The sequence below is a fragment of the Danio rerio genome, chromosome 6, assembly GCF_049306965.1.
Source record: "Danio rerio strain Tuebingen ecotype United States chromosome 6, GRCz12tu, whole genome shotgun sequence".
In the NCBI taxonomy this organism is placed as follows: domain Eukaryota; kingdom Metazoa; phylum Chordata; class Actinopteri; order Cypriniformes; family Danionidae; genus Danio; species Danio rerio.
The window spans coordinates 18,531,419-18,555,875 of NC_133181.1; the positions used below are offsets into that span (position 1 = coordinate 18,531,419).

The window sequence follows — 24,457 nt, forward strand, 5'->3', positions numbered from 1 at the left end:
GTTCAGTGTTTGACCTCTGTGGGCTCATGAAGCCTGCAAACAAAAATAGTGTTCAATTGTTGAAGCTGATGCACATTTGCACATTTCATTCAGCTTTGTAACACAGAGACACACAAACTATACTGAAAGCTCAATGCTGAATAAAAAGCTTTCAAATCCATTTTATGTCATAATTCTCATTTTATAACGTTACAATTAACCCCGACTGTGGGCTGAATTGTAACATTTCACTCCTCCTGTTTGAGGGCTAACTCACAGAATTTGTGCTGCTGGATGAGAGTTTGACTGTAGTGCTAAATTTAGATTGATCAATTCACTTGTAGTACATGTTTTTGGAATGTGGGAGGAAACCGGCGAACCTGGGGAAAACCCACGCGAGCACGGAAAAAACATGCAAACTATGCACAGAAATGACAGCTGGCCTGTTAAGGGACTAGAACCGGTGACTCTCTGGCTGTGAGGCTACAGTGCTAAATATTGGGCCACCGTGCCACCCTTTGAAGGGAAAGCTGGAGAGGTAAGGGTGGAAGGGGGGATTCTTCAAATTGAAGATGACTGTAGTGGGAAACCCTGGCTCTTTACAGTGGGTTAGGAATGCCGTGATTGGTGGATCATACATGCTAATGCAGAACCAGCCGTGTTCAATCAAAATCACGTGATCCTCTGGAAATTACTTTATAAATAAACTTCACGTAAATCATTTGGGATGCGATGACACGCAGTTAATTATTTTGCCGAACAGATCCGCCACTTTTGACGCTCATAAACAATCATAAAGTCATCGCGCTGCAGGACTTAAGAGGTTTGCTACAGGTGCAGCTGTCATGCAGTGAGGGGTTTGTGTCTTTAATAATCTACCACAGGTTGCGTTCATTGAACTGTATGAATGATTAATAAATAATACATAATAAATAATTACAGTTTAAAGTAAAAATCAGTTCATATTGTATTACATTAATACATTTTCTTTGATCATTTGTTGGTTAGTGTCACCGACTCGGTCCCAGTCATTCCCCTCGCTGGCCAGCAGAGGCCACCATCTCCGGACTTCTAACATTACGTCATCCCTCCACTCTGATTCCAGCACACCTGATATCCATTCCGCTAATGACCCACGTACCCTTTATAAGCAGCTCACACTCTCTCTTCTGTGCGAAGTCTTGTTTAGCCCCGGCCAGCATTTCTGAGCGTTCTATCCTGCCTGATCTCCCGTTTACTACTTCAGCCCGTTTCCTGACTCTGCTCTGTCTTCTGCCTGCCCACGACCAAAGCCTGTTACACGGACTCTGATACTCGCTGCCTGCCCTTGACCAAAGCCTGTTACACGGACTCTGAATCACGCTGCCTGCCTCTGACCCATGCCTGGTAATCACTCTGTGTCTGTCATCTCCAGCCCATTCTCATTGATGTGTATGTTGTTTGTTCGCACAGTCGTGCGTGTTGTATGTTGATTAAGTGTGACTTAATAAATACTGCAAATGGATCCCTCCGTGTCAGTCTCCCCGTTACAGAAGACTTCGCCCAACATGGATCCCGCAGCCATACAGATTTTGTCTCGCGAAGTCACAGCTCAAGCTCAGGTATTGACCACTCATCAACAGCAACTAACGCACTTATCTCAGTTGACAGACGAACTTGTGAAAATCACTGCAAAACCTGCAAGCTGCTCCCACAGCGCAACTCACCGCCAACTACTCTCGGAGCCCACCTGTTGTGACACAACCCCCGATGGTCTCCGGAGCTCGATTGGCATTTCCTGACAAATTCTCAGGTAACCAAGCAAAATGTAAAGGCTTTCTGTTGCAATGTAAACTGTTTATCGCCCAACAGCCCCACCTGTTGAAGGATGAGAATGGAAAATTGCTTTTGTGTCCTCATTGCTCACAGGGAAAGCATTAGACTGGGCTACTGCAGTTTGGCCAGACAGCACCCCGATATTTCCCTCGTTTAAAGACTTTCTCAAACGTTTTTGCACTGTGTTCGATCACCCTGAGGGTGGTCGTAATGCTGGCGAGGAGCTATTGTTTATCCAACAGGGAGATCGCTCTGCAGCTGAATTCGCACTGCATTTCCGCACTCTGGCAGCGCAAACAGGCTGGGCTGATGATCCACTTACTACGCTCTACAGAAAGGCTCTGAAGAACTACAAAAAGAGATGGCATGTCGTGACGAGGGAAAAACACTGGACCAGCTGATTGAACTATCCATAAGGTTAGACACTCTCCTCCGCACTCGTAACCCACTGTGCTCAATTGCTTCCAGTCCTGTATCCCCTGACACCTCCGCTGAACCCATGCAACTGGGCAGAACCCGCCTGAATCCTGAGGAACGAGAACGAAGGAGGAGAAATCACCAGTGCATCTATTGCGGACTTCCAGGTCATACTAAGGTTTTATGTCCCAACAAGCCTCCCCCTAAAACCCTTCCGGTGAGTGCTACCACAATGTTCACGACCACTAATGACATTATGAGTATACCTGTCAGTTTGAAACACAAAGAAGATGAGATTGTGACCATGGCCATGATCGATTCAGGAGCCGCTGGCAACTTTATCGATTACACGTTTGCTATCACTCACTCCATTCCTCTAACCTCCTGTGATTCCTCCCTAGCCATCACTGCTGTAGACGGGCGCCCACTAGGAGAGGGACACATAAAATTCCAGACTCTACCAATCTCTCTTCAAACAGGCTCTCTCCACGAAGAGGAGATTTCCCTTCTTGCCATCGACTCCCCTCGAAACTCTGTAATCTTCGGGTTACCATGGTTACAACTACATGACCCTCAAGTTTCCTGGAGAACTGGTGAGATCATTAAATGGAGCGATCAGTGCTTTACCCAGTGTCTGCATTCTGTTTCCCCAGTCCAGATCAACACGATTACCAGCACCGAAGACCCTGAACTCTGTCAAATTCCCGAGGCTTATCACGACTTAACCGAGGCTTTTAATAAGCAGAAAGCTACCAAGCTCCCTCCTCATCGTGAAAATGACTGTGCCATCGACCATGTGGTCGAATTTTCCCTCTCTCTCAACCTGAGACTGAAGCTATGAATACTTACATCTCAGAGGAGCTAGAAAAGGGCTTTATCAGACCATCTACATCACCTGCTTCAGCTGGCTTCTTCTTCGTGAAAAAGAAGGACGGCAGTTTACGCCCCTGCATCGACTACCGAGGATTGAACGAAATCACTGTCAAATATCGCTATCCCTTACCATTGGTTTCAGCAGCCCTCGAACAACTCCGCTCAGCCCAGTATTTCACCAAATTGGACCTCCGCAGTGCATATAACCTCATCTGCATCCGACAGGGAGACGAGTGGAAAACCGGGTTCTCTACAATCAACGGCCACTACGAGTACCTCGTTATGCCCTTCGGCCTAGCAAACAGTCCTTCCGTGTTCCAGGCTTTTGTAAATGAGATATTTCGAGACATGCTCAACCAATGGGTCATAGTGTACATTGACGACATCTTGGTCTACTCCAATTCCTTATCAGAGCATATTCAGCACGTCAGGGCGGTGCTCAAACGCCTCATCCAGAACCAGTTATACGCTAAAATTTCCAAGTGCGAGTTCCATCAAACATGTATATCGTTCCTGGGTTACATCATCAGCCCCGAGGGCGTGGCCATGGATCAACAGAAGGTCGATTCAGTAATGCAATGGCCACAACCAGAAACTATCCGACAACTGCAACGATTCCTGGGCTTTGCCAATTTCTATCGACGCTTTATAAGAAACTTTAGCTCAGTTGCTGCTCCACTTACCGCCATGGTTAAGGCAAATAATGCTCGCCTCAAGTGGAACCCAGACGCTACTCGAGCATTCACCCAGCTCAAAACCCGGTTCTCCAGTGCACCCATTCTGCGTCATCCTGATCCCTAGCAACCTTTCGTGGTTGAAATCGACGCATCAAACACTGGCATTGGAGCCATTCTGTCCCAGAGATCCCTATCTATGAAGAAGCTCCATCCCTGTGCTTTCTACTCTCGCAAACTCAACTCCGCGGAGAGGAACTATGACGTGGGAAACCGTGAACTCCTCGCTATGAAGGCTGCTTTAGAGGAGTGGAGACATTGGCTTAAGGGCGCCAAACATCCTTTCACCGTCATCACAGACCATAAAAACCTGGAATACATTCGATCCTGTAAACGTCTGAACCCTAGACAGGCAAGATGGGCTTTGTTCTTCACACGCTTCGACTTTCAAGTCACATACATCCCTGGCTCGAAGAACATTAGGGCAGATGCTCTCTCCCGCCTCTCAGACGAGGAAACATCAGATAACGGTGATGAGCCCATTCTCAAAGATCCCCTGATAATCGCTCCCATTCAGTGGGACATCGAGCATGAAATTCTTCAAGCCTCTGAACACAGTTCCATGCCACAGTCCTGTCCTGAAAACAAGATCTTTGTTCCCCCGTCACTCCGTGAGAGACTCATCGCCGAGGTACATGACCACCCCAGCTCCGGTCATCCAGGCAGCACTGCCACAGAACAATTAATCCAATCCCGATACTGGTGGTCATCTATAAACAAGGACGTCATCAATTTCATTAATAAATGCTCACCCTGTCAGATGTCCAAACACTCCCGTCACCGTCCAGCTGGACTGCTCCAACCCCTGGAGGTGCCACGTCGTCCCTGGTCACACATTGCCATAGATTTCGTCACCGATTTACCTGTATCACAAGGAAATACCACCATCCTCACTGTTGTGGACCGATTTTCTAAATCCTGTCGCCTCATTTCCATAGCCAAACTGCCTACAGCCATGGAAACGGCCGAACTGCTCTGCGAATTTGTGTTCCGATATTATGGTCTCTCTGAAGACATCGTATCGGATTGAGGGTCCCAGTTTACCTCCCGACTCTGGTCCGCCTTCTTTAAGAACCTCCAAGTAAACGTTAGCCTAACATCCGGCTACTATCCCCAATCCAACGGTCAAACAGAGCGCCTGAACCAGGAGATCGGCAGATTCCTCCGCACATACTGTCATTCCAATCAGGCTGAATGGGCTAAATTCCTTATGTGGGCAGAATACGCTCAAAACTCTCTGAGAAAGGCATCAACAGGTTTGACTCCATTTCAGTGCGTCCTGGGCTTCCAACCTCCTCTCTTCCCCTGGTCCGGCGAGACCACTGAACTCCCCGCTGTAGATACTTGGTTCAAAAGTTGCGAGAAAGTATGGAACGCAGCTCACACCCATCACTCTCACGCTGTACAGCATTTCAAAGAACAAGCCGATCGACACCGACGCCCTGGTCCCACGTATTCCCCAGGACAATGGGTATGGCTCTCCACCCGTGACTTACGCCTCAGACTACCCTGCAAGAAGCTCAGCCCCAGGTACGTGGGTCCTTTCCAAATAGATAAACAAATATCTCCTGTTTCATTCCGACTGACACTCCCTAATCAGTACCGTGTTTCTCCCACTTTCCATGTCTCTCTGCTCAAGCCTGCTGTTGGTCCAGCCGAGGCGGATAGGGAGGTGGCAGCCGGTGAACAGGGTCCCCCGCCTCTCATGATCGATGGAGAGGAGGCCTACCAGATCCACGAAATCCTGAGATCCAGACGCCGGGGTGGACAACTCCAATATCTCATCGATTGGGCGGTGTACGGCCCGGAGGAAAGATCATGGATCAACCGCAAGGACATTCTTGACTCAACACTACTGGAAGAGTTCCACTTACAACATCCGGATATGCCGGCCCCTCGCCCCCGTGGAAGACCCCGGCGTCGAGACTCGCCTCACTTCAGGAGCCGTTCGTTGGGGGGGGCTCTGTCACCGACTCGGTCCCAGTCATTTCCCTCGCTGGCCAGCAGAGGCCACCATCTCCGGACTTCTAACATTACGCCATCCCTCCACTCTGATTCCAGCACACCTGATATCAAATCCGCTAATGACCCACTCTCTCTTCTGTGCGAAGTCTTGTTTAGCCCCGGCCAGCATTTCTGAGCGTTCTATCCTGCCTGATCTCCCGTTTACTACTTCAGCCCGTTTCCTGACTCTGCTCTGTCTTCTGCCTGCCCACGACCAAAGCCTGTTACACGGACTCTGAATCACGCTGCCTGCCTCTGACCCATGCCTGGTAATCACTCTGTGTCTGTCATCTCCAGCCCATTCTCATTGATGTGTATGTTGTATGTTCGCACAGTCGTGCGTGTTGTATGTTGATTAAGTGTGACTTAATAAATACTGCAAATGGATCCCTCCGTGTCAGTCTCCCCGTTACAGTTAGCATGAATTTAAGATTTGCATTATGAGGACTTCCGGTTGCGCCACCGTCAGGATGACTGCTTAATCTTCGAGCTCGCCGACGGTTAACAAAATAACCCCCTAAAACCTGATTTTGTGAAACTTTGGGAGTATTAAAGTAATGATGGAGAAAGGGGTCACCACAAGGAGCAAAATAACATCGAATGTATCAGAAAACAACCCTGAAACAAGTCAAGTAACGTTAAACAGAAGCCGTTCCCGGACACCATCACCTCATGACGAAAAGGGCCCCGAGGTCAGTCTGCGGTGTATTCTCATCGAACTTCGAGAATTCAGAAAGGATAACATGGAGCAGTTTGACGAATTCAAACAGGAATTAAAAAGAACAAACGATAGACTGGAAGAGGCTGAGGAAAGAATTGAAGAGACCGAGACCACGCTACAATTAGCATCGACGCTAATCAAACGCCTCATACAGCGCCAAGCTAATCTGGAAGCCAGAGTGCTCGATCAGGAAGGACGGGCACGCAGAGATAATCTAAGGATTTACGGTATACCTGAAGACAAGGAAGGCACAGACATGATCGAGTTTCTAAATAATTTGCTGAAAAACGCATTGAACTTACCCCGGGACCGTGAACTTGGAATTGAACGAGCACATCGAGCGTTACAACCGAAACCCAGTAACCCGGAGGCAAAGCCACGCTCAATAGTAGTGAAATTTTCGAGCTACCGGACGAAAGAAGAAGTGCTTCGAAAGGCCTGGCAGAGAAAAAAGGTGTATTTTAATGACACTCGTTTCTTCGTAGACCACGATTTCCCTTTAGAGGTGCTTAAAAAGCGAGGAGAGTATGTCGAAGTCAAGAAAGTATTGAAGGAGAAGCAAATAAAATTCCAGACCCCATACCCGGCAAGGATGCGTGTTTTCTATGAGGATGGCACCCAACTGTACCAGAGTGCAACGGAGGCAACGAAAGACTTGGTCAAGCGTGGATTTACGGTCGCGGTGGTGAAACCTTCCGGGGCAATAGAACAGGAGGAAATTACAGCTAAACAACTAACCACCTGGCAACCGGTACTGAAACGACGGGACCGGGGAGAAGATCAGAGATACGGAGAGGTGGCCGGTGACGCACAACCCAAAAAAGCTTCCCGTAGTCAGTATAAGGAGAAGCTTAAGCAATTTAGAAAATGAACAAAAACGGAATTCTAGACATCTAATCCAGGAAAACAGCTAAGATCTCATATGTCTTTCACACCAATATTTTATCCTATCTGACTGTTTTTGAAACAATCATCTGAATGAATAACGTTATATTCCTAATTGCGTTCGAATAATGTTTGAAAATGTCGGTACTTGATTATTGACTGTCATCCGAGGATAATTTTCTTTTGGAGTTAGACTTTTTTTTTTTTGCGTTGTCTGGACTAATTTACGACCAATTAATAGGGCCCCACTTCTTGAATAAAGTGGACATTTCCCTTACGGAGGCTTAAAACGCAGTAAGCCCCATAAGGCTCTTTAGAATCGAGCCTCTACACCTGAAGCAACTGTTCTTGTTAGTTACGGTGGTGTAATTTTCTTTAAAATTGTTCTAATTTGGTATCAGTTTAGTATCTATAATTTAAGAGAGGCAATGTCAAAATATACACTACGGTCAACAAGAGAGACGCAGAGGGGAATTAAATTGGTTAGTAAACTACAAAAATATGAATAAAGGTAATCTTAAAGTTATTACATTTAATGTAAATGGAGTGTTGAATCCAGCTAAGAGGAGTCAAATACTGTTAAAAATGAAAAAAGAAAATGCAGGGATAGTGTTGTTACAAGAGACACACCTTACACCAATAGAACATGAAAAATTAAAGAGAATGGGATTTTCCAAAGTGTATTATTCTTCTTACAAATCAGAACATAGAAGGGGAGTAGCAATATTAATTTCGCAAAAAATACCATTTGAACACCTCTCAGAAATTTCAGACAAGGAAGGGAGATATATTTCAGTAAAAAAGTCGAAAGATATTAATATAACTGTATGTAATGTATATGCTCCCCAAGGAAGCAAGTTATCTTTCTATAGGAAAATAATTGACTTGATGATAGAAGGCAAAGGAATTGTTATATGTGGTGGAGATTGGAATATCCGTCTTAATCCAAATCTAGATTCATCAAAAAACTCTAAACTCACACCCCTACATAAAAAAATAAAATTTTTAATGAATGAGCTAGGTATAGTAGATCTCTGGAGAGATCTTTATCCAACAGGCCGTGACTACACTTTTTACTCAAACCCCCATGATGTATACTCACGAATAGATTATTTTTTTGTACTCAATCGAGATCGACATAGAGTACAAACCTGTGATATTGGAACGATTGACCTATCTGATCACGCCCCTCTCTCTTGTACTATACATATTAGAGATAATCCAGGAAGAACATTGTGGAGATTAAATACAAATATGCTGAATAATCAACAATTTCAAACTCAAATTAAGGAAGATATAAAGTTATTTTTTACAGAGAATGATAATGGAGAAGTTAACCCAGCCATATTATGGGATACATTAAAAGCAGTCATTAGAGGTAGAATCATATCACTATGTGCTCAAGAAAAGAAACAAAAACGATTAAAATTAACAAACCTTAATGAAGAACTAAAAGATCTGGAATTACAACATAAGAAGGAAAAAAAATCTGATTTAATGACTAAAATAAAGAAAATCAGAAACGAGATAAATTTAATATATGCACAAGAAATTGAAAGAAAGATTAAATTTACAAAACAAAAATACTATGAATCTGGTCCAAAGGGCACTAAATTGTTAGCAAGAAGGATGCAAAAACAACAAATTGAGAGATCAATATACAAAATAAGGGATTTGAATTCTAAAAATACACTACACAAACAACATGAAATACAAAAGACTTTTAAAAACTATTACAAGCTCTTGTATACTCAGCCACATTTAAAGAACGCCCAACAAATAGAACAATTTCTCAATTCTATCAACCTACCAGTTGTAACAGAAGAACAAAATAAAATATTAACTGCTGAAATAACTGAAACTGAATTAGTCAACGCTATTTCTAATCTTAAATCAAATGAGTCACCTGGCCCCGACGGGTTTTCATCAGAATGGTATAAAACTTTTCGATCAAACTTAACTCCAAGCCTACTCCAAGCGTGCAATATCACTATAAAAGAGGGTAAGATGCTCCCATCATGGAATGAAGCAGTAATCTCTGTTTTACCAAAGGAGGGGAAAGATAAATTAGAATGCGGTTCATATAGGCCAATCTCGATCTTAAATGTTGATTATAAATTATACACAGGCATTCTCGCCAAAAGACTGGAAAAGATTCTTCCGCAGCTAATACATAAAGATCAGACAGGTTTTATCTCGCAAAGACAAACTTATGATAATATTAGAAGATCCTTACATATACTAAATCATATATATCAGAACAAAATGGAGGCTCTTTTAATCAGTCTTGACGCGGAGAAGGCTTTTGACTCTGTAAATTGGTCTTTTTTATATAAAGCTCTTGAAAGATTTGGCATACATGAAAACTTTATAAAAGGCATTCGTACAATTTACAATAAACCAGTAGCCCGGATAAAAATAAATGGATACCTCACAGACACCATAACATTACAACGTGGGACAAGACAAGGATGCCCAATCTCACCATTGTTATTTGCTCTATATATAGAACCTTTGGCACAATGGATAAGACAAACTAAAAATATTAAAGGTATAAACATAAATGGAGATATTCACAAGCTGGCATTGTATGCAGATGATATTTTGATTTATTTAAGCACACCCACAACCTCACTTCCTGAACTAATGACTTTACTGGAGAAATTTGGTTCCTATGCAGGTTATAAATTAAATATACAAAAAACACAGACCCTATCTTTTAAATATACACCCCCAGTAACTATAAAAGACAAATTTAATATGAAATGGGATCAGAAATCACTGAAATACTTAGGAATTCATTTAACAAAAGAGATTTCAACATTGGCAAAAGTAAATTATGATACTCTATTAATAAATATAAAAAATGATATACACAGATGGAATGCCGTTTCTTTCTTGAGCTTTAGCCAGAGAATTGACGCAATAAGAGTGAATGTCCTTCCTCGATACCTCTATTTATTCCAAGCTCTCCCAACAGAAATACCCCAAACACATTGGTCAGAATTTAACAAGACCATTTCTAGATTCATTTGGCAGGGGAAAAAAACAAGGATTAAATTAAAAACAGTAGAACTTCCAAAGGAACAAGGAGGAATGGCTTTACCCTACTTTAAGGATTACTTTTATGCAGCCCAGACTAAATATCTGGTTAACCTATGTAACCCAACATATCAAGCAAAATGGAAAGACATTGAAATTACACTAATGAATGATCCCCCATTACAAGCGATATTGGCACATAAAAACCTGGGGGGATACATAGAAAAAACGCAAAATTTATGGATTAAAGCCCAATTAAAAATTTGGAACATTATAAAAGAAGAATACAAACTGAATGATAAACTACAAATAATTCAATGGTGTGCTTATGACACTGAATTCAAACCAAATCAAATGGACTATAGATTTAAATCCTGGATTTCTAAAGGAATATTAACATTCTACTCACTCACAGAGAAAGGCCTTTTGAAACATTTTGAAAGTCTGAAGAAAGAATATAACCTGGATAAATCTGATTTTTATAGATACCTTCAATTACGTAACCACTTTGGAAATAATATTAAAATTAAAACAGATCTGGATGACTCGATACTGAAAATATTTATAGATGAATACAAAGGCAGTGGGAGTAAAGGTATAATTTCAAAACTTTATAAAGGATTTAGATCGATTAAACCCCATTCAACAGAATATGTTAAAGAAAACTGGGAAAAGGAAAGTAATTCCATTATTACGGTGGAAGAATGGTTAGACATATGTAGATTTACATCAAAATGTACTAATTCACATATGTGGAGAGAATTTGGATGGAAATGTCTAATGAGATTTTTCATCACGCCAAAACAAAGAGCATACACCACAGGAAAGAACACTAAGTGCTGGAGACTATGCGGGTCTCAGGAACCTAATCACTGGCACATTTTTTGGGAATGTCCAGTAATAAAACAATTTTGGGTAGAAGTACATGGAGTAATAGAAAACATACTTAATATTACACTACCCTTTCAATTTATAGTTATTTATTTTGGAAGCTCTGATATCCAAATATGTAAATCTGATAAATACTTACTTGATATTTTAATAATCGCAGCCAAAAAAGCAATTACAAGACACTGGTTACTTCCTGAATCCCCAACAACCCAAGAATGGCTAGAGATAGTATATAATATCTATGTGATGGAAAAAATTACATTCTCCCTTCGACTCCAAATTAATACATTTAGAAACATCTGGTCCAAGTGGACTGATTACGTTAGATTGCTCCATCCAATCTTCATAGAAATATAAAACTATTACTATCTAATTCCCATCCACATAACAAACATTTTTTCAATTTACGACCCATTGCACTCCCCCTCTTAATCCTCTTTTTAAATTAGTAATTCACAGTTGATAATAACCTAAAGTTGAATGAATAAATAAACATTTGACCCTCTCTGACCTATGGAAATTTAGTATTGATATTATTTATGTTACCTTTTTACTGTTATTTTCATATATTGTATTTGATGAAACCTTTATTTATTTATTTTTTTTTATATTTTTTTATTTTTTTGTGTTCTGTTACTTTAGAGTTTGTGAAAAAGAAAAATGTTAAGCAGTGGGAAATGTTTTCTCTTAAGTGGAATCATTGTACTGTGTTTATTGCTACTACAAATAAAAAATTATAAAAAAAAAGATTTGCATTATGAAATTACATTAGCTTACTATTAACCTGTGGGGGGCGGGCAGGGGCCATGCACTTTTCAAGTGATTTGTTTTCATGCATCACTCTGCAGTCTTCATAAACAAGATAATTAAATAACTTAAACTCAAAATAATCTTCCTTGTTTATTTATTTGACAAGTAACGTTATACTGGTGTGGGAGAACATATTTCTAACATTCAAGTACATCAAGGCACATTGCTGCACCTGTAAACTTTAACAGGCCTAAAGTTGAAGTCAATTTATTTTGCCCTCCCATTCATTCACAATAATGTTTCTGAAAATTTTTGCACTGTTTCCTAAAAAATAATTATTCTGGAGCCATAATAAGTCCTATTTTTTATTGTTTATTTTGTGCATTGATAATGACCAAGACACATTGAATGACAGTAAAAAGTAGCAATTTTACCCAATAAATGCTTTAATAATATCAACTGATTTATATATAGTCATTCAAATGATCTTAAAACAATTAAAAACTGCAACAAACATTTATTTAGGCCTGAACTACAAAACCAAATGTAAAACTATTTTACTATCAGTTTTGCTTAAGTTGCACGCTAGTGTTGCAGGAGAGGGGAGTGGTCAATTAAAGAATTGCTATTTACGGGAGTTGTAGTCCATAGCAAAGTGTATTGTGGGTAGTGTAGTTCGACACGCATGCTGGATGATGTGAGCTCACTTTGTGCTGTGCTGTGCAGCTGAAGCTGAGGAAGAAAGTTTTACTCGGCTTTGTTTCATGTTCACTCAAGTTATTCCACCCGAGAGCTGTTCATAACTAGATAGAATAGACATAGAGATAGAAATAGAGATATATTGATCTCTGCAGCAGCTGCCGGAAAGCTGCGCACTGCAGACGCAGCTGGTGTGAAAGGCAAACGGCTGCGTGCTGCTTCTGCTCTCCATACACGCTGCTCACGCACTGCTTTCGCTTGCGGTGTGAAACAGGCGTCAAAGGCAAACGCCTGCGTGCTGCTTCTGCTCGACATACGCGCTGCGCACGCTCTGCTCACGCACTGCTTTCGCTTGCGGTGTGAAACAGGCATAACGTCCTTGCCGCAGCACCGAACTTAGGCACCGAAATTCAAACGCTGATTTAATACCGCTACGTACCGGTGCTATAATGGCACCGGATTTCGGTACCCAACCCTACTTAAAAGTCACGTCTCGTCTTCAGTTTCGAGCCCAAGTAAACCGCGCTCTGGCACACCTCTTCCAACCAGGCCAGGGCCGCCAAAGTGTACCGCACCTGAGCCAGATTCGGAGCACTCACACTTCTCAAACGTTATGGGCCTGGGCACGGTACTGATAGCATAGTGTGAGTACGCCCTGAAACTAAAAAGTGTTCATATTTACTGTTTGCGCTGCAAAAATAACTTATTTGCCATTTAATAGCAGACACTTGTAACTCAAGATCTCAAAGATATATAGAGAAATATAATAGAAGTACAACTATCCCCGGTCTCCCCCATACAAATATATCATATGTACATGCAACTTATATTTCAAAATGTATCAAAAATAATTTATAATACTTATGCTTTCGTGAGTATCTCTCTTCCGCCTGTTGAGGATTCATTATCTACAATGTAAATAACAGCCACAGACAAAACATCTATTTAACAATCTATGCCCACCACCACCCCCTTCCACTTGGAAGGACATCTATCCATGCAACCATACTTCTGCATTAAAAGGATATTCTTGACCATCAGTGTCCAGTCACCACTGAGGTGTGTGACTCCTATTTGTCTCCACATGCTCCACTCCAGTCTGTAAAAGACAAAGACACGACTAACAGAGCTCTACATGCTTGCTGAACTCCAGCAATGCACAAGCTGCTCTCCAGCGTTCTTCAGATAAATCTCCACTGATGCTCTTGTGAGTCTCCTTCTGTCTGTTGTGTCCATTACCTGAAAAAGAAACACCTGCTGCAAACAAGACATCTATCTAACTATTTACTGTATCTGAAGGAAATACCCAATCATCACTTAGTCTTTACAAATTAAAGTATATAATTTAAAAATGTTTTATTAAGTTAATTTGATTCAACTAAAAATGTAAGTCTACCTAATTTATTACGATGTACTTGTCAATACTGATGTGTGGTTCACTGTTTCTCCACATGCTCCATGCCAACCTGTCAAAGAGAAAGATATCAGGTCTTTAATCTCAATACATTTTTTTGGAAACAAACTCCATTGTTCAGTCTGTTCAAGCAGTTCTACCTGCTTCCTGAGCTCCCGGTCTTGCAGTATATCTCCACCATTCCGCTTGTGAGTCTCCATCTGCTCCACTCCAATCAGCAAACAAACAAAGACAGCCCCAAGTGCACAGTCCACACTTCTTTTTAAACGGTTAAATAAGAGCATCATCCGTGAATTTAAAGTGAACTTAATCTTTTTAAAATAAAAGAATATTGTCAGCGCAATAGCCTTGTGGTCAATGCGCTGACATATGGTGCAGTAGCACAATAGGGCTTCCCGAGTTCAAATCCCAGCTCGAAGACATTTCCCAACCCTACCCCCTTCTCTCTCTCCCACTTCGTTTCCTGTCCCATTACTGTCCTATCTAATAAAGGCAAAAAAGTAGAAAAAAAGGAGAATATTTTAGTGCACACACTACTTACACCATTTACACTACAAAATGGCATAGAATAGTGTACAAGTATGTGATTTGGAACGCACCCATAGACAGTACTGACAGAGCCCTACCTGCTGTTCTCCAGCATTTTCTAGATAAATGTCCACCGATGCTCTTTTGAGTCTCCCTCTTCTGCCTGCTCTCCATTAGCTGAAAAAGGAAAAACCTGACACAGACAAGGCCTAACTATCTATCTATACCAGTGGTTCTCAAAGTGTGGTACGCAGGCTTTCTTCTAGTGGTGCACGGAGGAATCACAGAATAATAATTAAAAATATATGAACGCCCTTTTACCCTTTGATGCGTATGATAACACCGATGTGATCAGCATTTGCTGTTCCCTGTACTGTATGATCACACTGTTATGATTAGTATGTTTAGTGCATCATGTCATCAGATGCTAAGATTGAAAAAAACTGTGGAGCTCTCGAGCAGATACGCACTAGTGAAGTGCTTTTCAGTTACTGCAAACTCAGGAGTTTCTACAAGCTGCATCATTGGTGAAATAATTATCACAAACGTGTTAAAGTGTTCATAGTTGTGTAAAATCATGTGTGTTTTCGATGTATAGCCGATACATATTTCGATATATATTTGTTTTGTAAATAGCCTAGCGGTGTGGCTTTTGATTTAGTTTGTTAAATGGTGCAGGTCGAAGAACAGACTAAAGCCAATTTTACCATGTTTGAACCTTGAAAAAACACAAAATGGAAGTTTGTGCACAGACGGAGCACCTGCAAACCTTACCCAAGTCGACCTGAAAACCGTGGTCGGATGCACAGTTTACACAAACTCCACGGTTTACTTATGATATGATCTCAATTCCACCAAATCATGGAAATGCTGCATTTATGAATTGATAAATCACTTATGAATTTTCTTCAGGGTATTTATAATCACTCACTTTTCTGAAACACATACTGTAAATGACGCGCTGTAAGCAGATCTAATCTCTAATTTAAATTGTAATAGTGAACGTTATATTTCAAATACAAGTTAATGTTTAGGGCCCTATCATACACCCGGCGCAATGTGGTGCAAGGCGCAGTGCAATAGTCTTTTGCTAGTTTCAGCTTGGCGCAAGAGTGGTTTTGAGGCATTGCGCTACGCTGTTTAAATAGCAAATGCATTTGCGCTCATATGTGCTTCCATAGGCGTTCTGGTCTAAAAAGGAAGGCGTTCTCAGGCGCATTGCTATTTTGCGAAACAAAAATAGATTTTTAATTAGACCAAAACAAACCCGGTCTAAACTCCAGCGCAGAGTTGCACCTCGCTTACACACTGCTTAATACGCACAAGAGAGCAATAGGCAAATCTTTACATATGAAAAAAATTAAATATTAGGGATATAGAATATAATAAGAATAGATATAGGATATAAATATAAAGGATTAAAATATTACAAAACATATTATTTTCTAGCCTACATAAATATGAAAAATCACTGCTTTTATGTCTTCTTCATCTCAGAGGGCTTTTTCAGTTAATTTATAACAATTTGCTTTTGTATAATGTTATTATTATTAGCAGTATTATTTATTATCTCCATATTTATATTTGTTTTATGAAATACAAGCTTAGATTTGCCCACCTGTCAGGTTTTAGACCATATGGGGCACAGCATGTGTATTAGGATATAACTCAGGTTTTCTAACACACTTCGTTATTATTGTTCATTTATTCGTTTGCTGGAAATTATAACGGAATTTAGAAATAGTTTTGAAACGAATATTTGCGCTTAACAAACGTAATTAATTATTTATAGACTAATTGATGTCTGTGCGTAAAGATTTCCCTATCCAAGAGCGAAAGTGAAAGTAGATCGATTATCTCTCATTCTCATGCAGTAGATGCTCTGTTTAACAGTTTTCTGTAAAAAAAACTGTTAACTGTTTGCTAGTGAAATGCTCAGTTTTTCCACTTAGACTTACTATACGTCCTGTAAATAGCGAATGCGCTTATGGCGCGACACGGCTGGCTGTTAAAGGGAATGGGAGATGAGACTCTAATTGGTTTATTCTCAAAACACACCAATAACTCATTAAGAAAATAAACTCAACCCTTTTAGACCATGCGCCATGGCGCAAAGCGGATTTTCTCGTCTTTAAATTAGCAAAAATGCGTTCTGACACGCCCTGAAAGCGTTTGCGCCCTGCAATTTGCGCTCTGCACATGGACCGTCAAAAAAAAGCCCTTAGATTTGGAGAGAGCGGGGATAGTTGTAACACTTACAATCTCTACAACAAGGAACTAGTTACAAATCAGCTGATTCACTTCACACATGCTCATTTTAGTCCTCATACCACATATGAAAAAGTCCTGTGACAGACACAGCAGATATTAAACAGAAAAACTACACTTCAGCTAAGATTAGCTAATTAATTATTTTTAAGATATCATTCCCTGATTTGTAGTTAAACCCATGTAATCTGTGTGTCTGATTGTGGATATACTTAATCCACATTGTTGGTGATAATGTTTTAGCTGTTAGCTGTAGGAGAACAGATTCATGGCCACATAATGCTGGGTCAGTTGAAACAACAAAAGCTAGTAACTTGCTAGTCACATCAGTGAAATGTTACCACCAACCCCAAGCAGATTTAAAACTGTATTTATATGATTTAATTTCAGTATTGCTATAGCTTATAAAAGAGAAAGTCAAAAGTAGTTTGAGTTCAGTGTTTGACCTCTGTGGGCTCATGAAGCCTGCAAACACAAATAGTGTTCAATTGTTGAAGCTGATGCACATTTGCACATTTCATTCAGCTTTGTAACACAGAGACACACAAACTATACTGAAAGCTCAATGCTGAATAAAAAGCTTTCAAATCCATTTTTATGTCATAATTCTCATTTTATGATGTTACAACTAACCCAGACTGTGGGCTGAATTGTAACATTTCACTCCTCCTGTTTGAGGGCTTACTCACACTATTTACAGTTGCCTTGAACCGGGCCGAAGCACATTTGTCCCCCCTCCCGTCTCACCTGACGGCCCGCACTCACATCGCATTTGGGACTGAGCATGCTTACGTCATCAATGATGCACAGTTCAGTAAGAAGCGCTCTCACTCAGCACAGTGGAAATTTCTTTAGTTATATCGTTTTCAAGAGTTCACACTTAGCTGATGACTGATTATAAGCAAGTTTAGCATGCTGTCCCGGGAGAGAGACCTGAGCTCAAAAGGTCCTTGAGCCCTGGGCTCCCTCCCGTTTGCCTCAGGTAGATCTCGACAACTCCCCCCATGATATGAGCTGATGACTAAAATAAATGCTATGAAGAGATATGCTGCTGAATGAGAGTTTGACTGTAGTGCTAAATTTAGATTGATCAATTCACTTGTAGTACATGTTTTTGGAATGTGGGAGGAAACCGGAGAACCCAGGGAAAACCCATGCGAGCACGGGAAGAACATGCAAACTATGCACAGAAATGACAGTCAGCCTGTTAAAGGACTAGAACCGGTGACGCTCTTGCTGTGAGGCTGCATTGCTACCCACTGGGCCACCGTGCCACCCTATGAAGGGAAAGCTGGAGAGGTAGGGGTGGAAGGGGTGACACGCAGTTAATTATTTCGCTGAACAGATCAGCCACTTTTGACGCTCATAAACAATTATAAAGTCATCGCGCTGCAGGAATTAAGAGGTTTGCTACAGGTGCAGCTGTCATGCAGTGAGGTGTTTGCGTCTTTAATAATCTACGACAGTTTGCATTCATTGAACAGTATGAATGATTAATAAATCCATATAAAACAGTTCCTTAAATGTCACGTCTCGTCTTCAGTTTCCAGCCCAAGTGAATCGCGCGCTGGCACACCTCTTTCAACCAGGCAAGGGCCGGCCAAGTGAACCGCACCTGAGCCAGATTCGGAGCACTCACACTTCTCAAACGATATGGGCCTGGGCACGGTACTGATAGCATAGTGTGAGTATGCCCTGAAACTAAAAAGTGTTCATATTTACTGTTTGCGCTGCAAAAATTACTTATTTGGCCATTTAATAGCAGACACTTGTAACTCAAGATCTCAAAGATATATAGAGAAATATAATAGAAGTACAATTATCCCCGGTCTCCCCCATACAAATATATCATAGGAACATACAACTTATATTTCAAAATGTATCAAAAATTATTTATAATACTTATGCTCTTGTGAGTGTCTCTCTTCCGCCTGTTGAGAATTCATTATCTACAATGTAAATAACAGCCACAGACAAAACATCTATTTAACAATCTATGCCCACCACCACCCCCTTCCACTTGGAAGGACATCTATCCATGCACCCATACTTCTGCATTAAAAGGATATTCTTGACCATCAGTGTCCAGTCACCACTGAGGTGTGTGATTCCTATTGGTCTCCACATGCTCCACTCCAGTCTGTAAAAGACAAAGACACGACTAACAGAGCTCTACATGCTTGCTGAACTCCAGCAATGCACAAGCTGCTCTCCAGCGTTCTTCAGATAAATCTCCACTGATGCTCTTGTGAGTCTCCTTCTTCTGTTTGTTGTGTGTCCATTACCTGAAAAAGAAACACCTGCGGCAGACAAGACATCTATCTAACTATTTACTGTATCTGAAGGAAATACCCAATCATCACTTAGTCTTTACAAATTAAAGTATATAATTTAAAAATGTTTTATTAAGTTAATTTGATTCAACTAAAAATGTAAGTCTACCTAATTTATTACGATGTACTTGTCAATACTGATGTGTGGTTCGCTGTTTCTCCACATGCTCCATGCCAACCTGTCAAAGAGAAAGATATCAGGTCTTTAATCTCAATATATTTCTTTGGAAACAAACTCCATTGTTTAGTCTGTTCAAGCAGTTCTACCTGTTTCCTGAGCTCCAGATTTTCAAGTATATTTCCACTGTTCCTGTGACTCTTCTACTTCTGCTCCACTCCAACCTACAAATGACAAAAGCTGCGTCCCAAAAGGCACGCTATACACTATGAACTTATACACTATGTACTTATGCACTTACACACTCAACAGCATAGTATATGAATGTAGTGTCCCAAATAGAACTCAATCGGTTATTTACTAACCGCAAATTCAGCTGTCGTGCATTGAGAAGTTTGCGTATTTAATAAACTACGGCAGTTTGCGTTCAATGAACAGTAAGAATGATTAATAAATCCATATGAAACAGTCCCTTAAAAGTCACGTGTCGCTTTCAGTTTCGGGCCCAAGTGAACCGCACTCAGACCCACCTCTTCCAACCGGGCCAGGGCCGGCCAAGTGAACCGTGCTTGAGCCTGATTCAGCGCACTCACACTTCTCAAACGATCCGGGAAACGGGCCTGGGCACGGTACGGATGGCATAGTGTGAGTAGGCCCTTAGTGAAACAAATGACCAAACTGTCAAATAATACTTGCCATGAGTATAATCACTTTCACCATCAGGAAGCAGCATAATCACTCTTGTTGGAGAATTTTTCTTTCATAATCCAAAATAAAGTAATCAAACTTAAGCTCCTGATAGCTCCACTGATGCTCTTGTGAGTCTCCCTCTTCTGCCTGCTCTCTCTCCATTACCTGAAAAAGAAAAACCTGACAAAGACAAGGCCTAATTACTATCTACAACAACCAGCACTCCTTCATCTTGGAAGGACGTCCATCGATTCACACGTCCACCTAATTTAAAAAAAAATTAAATTCCTGACCATCCAGTCATTGCTGAGGTGTGTGATTCCTTCTTTTCTCCATGTGGTGCCATCTGATCTGTAAAATACAATAGAAAGATGTCAAGTCATTCATTAATCTAATACCATTCTTTGGAAGTTTCATCTACCATTGTCTCCAGTCTGGTTCTGTTCTAAAACTAACAAATAATATTTCACACCTATAAGTAAATACTCTACTAGATGACAATCTATAAACTTAGAAGAGATAAATGTGCTACAATAATTAGTAAAACTGTAAATAAAACAAAAAACAATCAAAAGCTACAAATGTTGAACAGGCCAACAGCATAAATTACTAATAAATAATACAACAGCCAGACAATCTATCTGACAACAGACGTGCAGTAATATTCAATGTGGTAACTCTGACAGCATACAAATAAATTAGAACAGATCAATTTATCCGATCATATAACAAATAACAATCTGCAAATGTTAAGTTAGATAGCGATATACAAATGAAGCATACAAACAAAAATATTGTATCTATTTCTGTCTATCTGAAGGAAATATCTGACAACCACTTACTGCCCCATTAAGACCAGGTTTTCCACTCACTGAAGCACCACAAGCACATCTCCTGTGAGTTCCAGTGTCTCTCCTAGTGAGGTGTCTCCTGGTTCCTCGTTTAGTCTTCATCCTGTTTGCTGTCTGTGGTATCCGTCTCCAGTCTCCAAGCCTGCATAATCAAATATCCAATTCAGGTTAATGGACTTATTATCTGCATCAATAAACTCACCTGCTTATACTCACCTGACGTCCTGTTATATTACTGAACTGAATGTCGTCCCTTCTGTGACACTTACTCTGTAAAAATGTAATTGTATAAGTTTAAAATGTTTTATAAAGTTCAGTTGACTCAACTTAAAGTTTAAGGCTGTACCTAATTTATTACGATGCACTTGTCATTACAGTGTGTTTCCCTGTTCCTTCACATGCTCCATGCCAACCTGTCAAAGAGAAAGATATCAGGTCTTTAACTAATTTTAATACATTTCTTTTGAAACTAACTCCATTGTTTAGTCTGTTCAAGCAGCACTACCTGCTTCATGAGCTCCAGGTCTTCAAGTATATCTCCACCGTTCTCCTTCTTCTGCTCCACTCCAATCTGCAAATAAACAAAGACAGCCCCAACAAAACCCCAACTGCTGTTCTCCAGCATTTTTTAGAGAAATCTCCACCGATGCTCTTGTGAGTCTCCCTCTTTTGCCTGCTCTCCAATACCTGAAAAAAGAAAAAACCTGACACAGACAAGGCCTAACCACCCATCTATACCAGTGGTTCTCAAAGTGTTGTACGCGGGTTTCCTTCTAGTGGTATGCAGAGAAATCACTGAATAATAATTAAAAATATATGAACGCCCTTTTACCCTTTGATGCAAACGATAACAGATGTGATCAGCATTGGCTGTTCCCTGTTCTGTACGATCACACTGTTATGATTAGTATGTTTAGTGCATCATGTCATCAGATGCTAAGAATCTAAAAAAAACTGTGGAGGGCTTAAGCAGATACATGTTAGAGAGGTGCTTTTACAGACAAGTCCTGTTGGCATTTCAGTTATTTCAGTGCAAACTCAGGAGAATTATTGGTAAAATAATTATCACTAATGTGTTAACATGTGTTAGTAGTTGTGTAAAAAAATCCATTTATGATTTATAGCCTGAAGTCATTTGTTATGTAAATAGTTTAGCGGTGTGGCTTTCGATTTAGTTTGTTGCCTCAGATTTAAATTAATCTGGATGTGATTCAAATGGTGCGGAACCTTACCCGAGTCGGCCTGAAAACGGTGGTCAGTTGCACAGTTTACACAAACTCTATGGGCTCTATTTTGACAGTCCATGCGCAGAGCGCAAAACCCAGGGTGCAAACGCTTTCAGGGTGTGTCAGAATGCATCTTTGCTAATTTAAGGACAGAAAAATCTGCTTTGCGCCGTGGCGCATGGTCTAAAAGGTTTGAGTTTATTTTCTTATTGAGTTATAGATGTGTTTTAAGAATAAACCAATCAGAGTCTCATCTCCCATTCCCTTTAAGAGCCAGCTGCGTCGTGCCATAAGCGCATTCGCTATTTACAGGATGTAAAGTAAGTCTAAGTGGAAAAACTCAGCATTTTACAAGCAAACAGTTAAAAGTTTTTTTTAACAGAAAACTGTTAAACAGAGCATTTACTGCGTGAGAATGAGAGATAATCGATCTACTTTCACTTTCGCTCTTAGATAGGGAAACCTTTATGCACACACATTAATTAGCCTATAAATAATTAATTTTGTTTGTTAAGCGCAAATATTCGTTTCAAAACTATTTCTAAATTCAGTTCTAATTTCTAGCAAACGAATAAATGAACAATAACAACAAAGTGTGCTTAAAAACCTGAGTTATATCCTAATACACATGCTGTGCCCCATATGGTCTAAAACCTGCAGGTGGGCAAATCTAAGCTTGTTTTTAATAAAACAAATATAAATATGGAGATAATAAATAATACTGCTAATAATAATAACATTATACAAAAGCAAATTGTTATGAATGAACTGAAAAAGCCTCCCGAGATGAAGAAGAAATAAAAGCAGTGATTTTTCATATTTATTTATGCTAGAAAATAACATGATTTGTAATATTTTAATCCTTTATACTTATTTCCTATATTTATATTCTTATTATATCCTATATATATCCTTAATATTTAAATTTTTTCATATGTAAAGATATTTGCGTATTGCTCTACATCTTGTGTGTAGGCTATTAAGCAGTCTGTAAGCGAGGCGCAACTCTGTGCTGGAGTTTAGACCGGGTTTGTTTTGGTCTAATGAAAAATCTATTATAGTTTCTCAAAATAGCAACGTGCCAGCAGTGCGCCTCAGAACACTTTCCTATTCAGACCAGAACGCCTATGGGCGCACATATAAGTGCAAATGCATTTGCTATTTAAACAACGTGGTGCAAAACAGCAAAACAACACTTGCGTCAAGGTGAAACTAGCAAATAACATTTGCGCCGCGCCTTGCGCTGCATTGCGCCGGGTGTATGATAGGGCCCTATGTTTTACTTAAGATATGATCTCACTTCCACCAAATTATGGAAATGCTGAATCTATGAATTGATACATCACGCATGAATTGGTCAAACAGTGTATTTATAATCACTAGGGATGCACCGATTCCAATACCAGTATCGGGGCGACACTTAAAATACTCATACTCATATCGTACATAAAAAGGCAGATACCACGCACAGATCCCACTCAACAGTAATTTACTACATGGATGTGATTTGTTATCCTACCTGACCATTGTCTTAATAATTAGCCTAATGTATTATATATTTATAGCTTAGTCCTTATAAACAATCCTTTTAAAAATACATTATTATTGAATCTATCGGCTACTGAAGAATAAACCGAACATGAAATATGATCCTTGCATAATGATCACAGCAAAACAAGCTAGCACTCATGTTAATATAAACTATAAATAAAAAAAACGAAAGAAATTTTAAGTAATGGAACATTATGTAAAAAATCTAAAGACTACAGGGTAAATAAAAGCACCTCATCAGAGCTGAACATTACTGCGGTCACTGCGCCCGTCTCAGTTTACAGCTTCTGTAAAGATCAGACAGCCTATACAGATCACACAATCTCAATAAATACCATGTAAGTGTATAAATATTTTGATAAGTATTGTTAATAGAATATTTATAATGATATGATTTTGCTTGTGATTATATCGATACTTGCACTGAGCTCTCACGGGCACGCTCTCTCTCACCAGTGACAGTTGACATGCGCCGCATAAGGGCGCTATACATACACACCACGCAGCATACACTGGCAAGATGACAAGTGCTGAACTCCAAGGGACCAGTTTTACTTGTTGCCGATTTGTGTGTTGTTCCTTTTTTAAAAAGGCCTTTTATTTTTAAAATCTCTCAAGTTAATAATGGCTATCGGGTCACATAATCTCCCTCAGAGATATTTGAGCTC

At 40.2% G+C, this 24,457-nt stretch overlaps 1 long non-coding RNA gene across 2 annotated transcripts; it reads right to left on the minus strand.

Moving 5' to 3' along the window:
• Positions 1 to 11,986: 11,986 nt before the first annotated feature.
• LOC101884559 (uncharacterized) lies at positions 11,987 to 23,630 on the minus strand. Of its 2 annotated transcripts, XR_012407824.1 has the most exons (10): positions 21,657 to 23,630; positions 21,518 to 21,576; positions 21,359 to 21,425; positions 21,229 to 21,282; positions 21,004 to 21,154; positions 20,455 to 20,512; positions 20,168 to 20,341; positions 19,621 to 19,711; positions 19,463 to 19,532; positions 18,983 to 19,320 (listed from the first exon to the last, which is right to left on the minus strand). It is a non-coding gene; the product is annotated as an uncharacterized lncRNA (long non-coding RNA). The 2 variants fall into 2 exon arrangements; XR_012407823.1 differs by lacking the exons at positions 18,983 to 19,320; positions 19,463 to 19,532; positions 21,657 to 23,630 and adding exons at positions 11,987 to 14,049; positions 14,207 to 14,276 and having other exon boundaries at positions 21,518 to 21,616.
• Between the last annotated feature and the right edge of the window lie 827 nt (positions 23,631 to 24,457).